Consider the following 3396-nt stretch of genomic DNA (forward strand, 5'->3'; position numbering starts at 1 on the left):
TGGCATATTAAGTGATGCCTCGGCATAAAATACATGACATGGATCTGTACATGTATCTTTATCGGTTCCTATTTTCATACATTCAGAGGATACGTCAAACAAGTAAGCCAAATTGAAATTTTCATTAATGTACCACTCGTCTTCACAAGAGACAGCATTATTTTTTAGCTCAATTTGGATGATTACATTTAACTTTAATTCCCATAAACACTCCTTCTCGGGCTTGGGCTCGATGTCTGCTTCATTTCCACAGTCAGGATTATCTTTAGGTGGTTCTGGTTCTTGGGAATTTAAGTAGACGTGTAGGCTGTCTAAAAAATACTGCAGATAACTAATCCCCATCAAACACCAAGGATGGAAGTTATAATTTAACGGCTTCTATAAGGCTATAATTTAAAAACTTTCATGTAGATCGATGAAGGTTACAATCTGACAACCTTCACAACAACCGATGAAAGCTCTAATTCAACAGTCTTCACAATCAACATCAAGAGTTACAATCTGATGACTCTCATATTTTTAAGGAGCCAAGATAAAGGTTACAAGATGATGATCTTTACAACGTTCTAGCAAAAGAGCCTACAAATTAAAGGTCTCTTTAAATCAAAACGCAAGTCGCCTAGTTCTAGAGTCAAAGCAATGTAAATACAGCTCAAACCTGGCCGCAAACGCAGCTCACATTTAGCTCCAAACACTACAAACGTAGCTTAGATCTAGCTGTCAATGCAGCTCATGTTCGGCTGTAAATGCAGCCTCCGAACGCTACAAACGCAACTCAGGTTCAGTTGCCAACGTAGCTTCCAAGCGCTACTAAACGCAGCTTCCAAGTGCTACCAAATGCAACTTCCAAGTTGCCAACGTAGCTTCCAAACTACTATAAATGTAGCTTCCAGACGCTGCGTTCGAGCTTCCAAATACTGTCTTTGAATGCAGAATTCATACCATAATGCAATTCTTGCGTTTGACTCGTTCAAATACGAGTTGAACGGTTTCAAAACTGATTCCTACGATTTGAGGGAATCACAACTCCACTCAGGAGTGATTTAAGGGGCAGTTACATCCCATAAGTACCACAATGGAGTGATTTTAGGGGCGGGGTTACACCCTCTAATCGTCTATAAATAGGTGAAAGATAAGCTTAGTTCGGATTTTTAGATCTTTTAAGCAATTTCGGATCTAGAGATCAGCAAAGGGCTTCCTCAATCATCCAATCTAAAAGCATTCTTCGACAACAGAACACCTTGGAGTCTTAGCACTTGGTTTATTAACCGAATTTCGATTCAAATCAACTCTTCTACAGAGTTTAAACTCATACAGAGTTCTTAAACTCGTTAAGAGTTATTTTTAAACTTGCCACACAAGTTTTATTGACTTCAATCCAGTGAGGTGAAAACGTTGGATCATCAACGAGAAGCAAACTCAACGCAAGTTTCGAGGGAGGCATCCCATCGACACTAAGAAGAACCTAGGTTAAACAAAGAGAAGGATCTCCGTTAACCCTTCTCTATTTTGTAAATTGGCAAACCGATATAAGAAGATTTGTAATTTCTTTTTCTAAGTCTGTTAGAGAGAAATTGTATCGAGAGAATTGTGATTAATTCTTTTTCTGAGTCTGTCAGAGAGAATAAAACAAATTCAATTCTTAATTGTCTTCTTCAAAATTTTCCTCCAAACAAAAGATGGCAACTTTGCTAGAGATAGGCTTTTTCACCGAGAAGAAGTGGTGACGTAATCCGACATCAAGCTCGCTGGAACGACCATTGAAACTCTGATCATCGAGCTCGATCAAGCCAAGTATGAGGAGGTACTCTCCTCCTGATCCCTTAGCCCCAAGGCTATGCGTAAGATCCGCAAAGTCTCTAAGGAGACTAAAGCTCCAGTTGTGGTCGACTCATCAAAGAACTATCTCCCCTAAGGGTTGCACCGTTCATACAATCCCCTAAGGGTTGCACTGTTCATACAATTACCTTTGTAGATAAGCCTGAAATCCTCCTGCGTACTCGAGTCGCCCACGCAACGTGAAAATTAGGCTCACCCGTGTGCTTGACTCCCCAACACGAGCCAAGACCACGTAATCACCAAATTTGCCTACGCATCTGGCAATCCGCCGGGCAATCAGAAACTCACCTGCACACATGACTCGTCCACACGAGTTAAGTTTGCTCAAGAGCTGAACTCGCCTGCATGCCCAGACGATCAGCCAGACAATCAACATTCTAACCATAGACTCGCCAGGGTACTAGGCAGCTACTATATCATGTATAGGGATGGGCCTTCCCATCTCCCATGACGTGAAGGGAAGGGGTATATTACTCCAAACCCATCAAGTAGCCACTCACAGTACAAGAAGCTAGTCGAATCCACGCGGTCACCGAGCCCGCCTACATACTTGATTCGCCCACATAAACCAAGTTCATTCGAATGACTGAAGATCACCTGCACCCCTGGCTCTCCTGCATGAACCAAGTTCGTTCGAACGACTGAAGCTCACCTGCACCCCTGGCTCGCCTGCAAGAGTCAGGAGCCGAATTCGCCCACAATAGACAAACTCACCGAACTCGCCAGAGTACCTGGTGACCGTAATATCACGTATAGGGATAGCCCTTCCTATTTCCCATGATGTGAGGGGAGAAGTACAACACTCCGAGCCCATCAAGCAGCCACTCATAGTACAAGTGAGAAGCATGGTATCCCCCAATAGTACATGGTCACATCCCATGATTCAAGGGAGTGATCATGGCGTCTCTCCTTTATTTAAGAGCCTCTCCTTGCTACAGGAAGGAGGTTCATAGTTAATTGATTAATTCAATCAGTTAGCTGGACCATTAGCTCTCAACTCTCAATGGAGTTGACGACAGGCTCTTTACATGATCTCTGTACTGTAGCACCCCCTCCTAGCTTCGAGCCCTGGCCAGCAATCTAGATCGAACCGTCTAAGGGAAGCAGATTCAGTGCGAGAACCGAGTGAGGCATCCTATCGCTACCAAAGTCCCCTCGTTAAACAAGGAGGGCATTCCCTCCGCTTCTGTTATAATTTCGATTCATTAGTTTGTAATAAGCTATTCTTATCAATACAAACGAGACCCTCATTTTGGAAAATCAAAATTTACACCATACAGAAGATGGCGACCATAGTGGGAGAAACTATTTCCTCAACCGAAATGGTGGTAGCGCATTTCGACAAGGTTGCAGTTGGGATGATCGTGGAGTCCCTAGAAATCGAGTTCGACCAAGCCAAGTACGAAGAGTATTTGTCTTCCTCCTCCTCTGGAGGCAATGCGTCCTGCAAATGCCACAAAGTCGGGTGTAGAGGCCGACCTCAAACGGTCGAAGCCTCCACACCTGAGGGCTCTATCCGAGTCATGCCAGGGGAACCTATTCCCTCTGAATTAATCA

Source organism: Asparagus officinalis, unplaced genomic scaffold (assembly GCF_001876935.1).
Source record: "Asparagus officinalis unplaced genomic scaffold, Aspof.V1 AsparagusV1_Un257, whole genome shotgun sequence".
Taxonomy (NCBI): Eukaryota; Viridiplantae; Streptophyta; class Magnoliopsida; order Asparagales; family Asparagaceae; genus Asparagus; species Asparagus officinalis.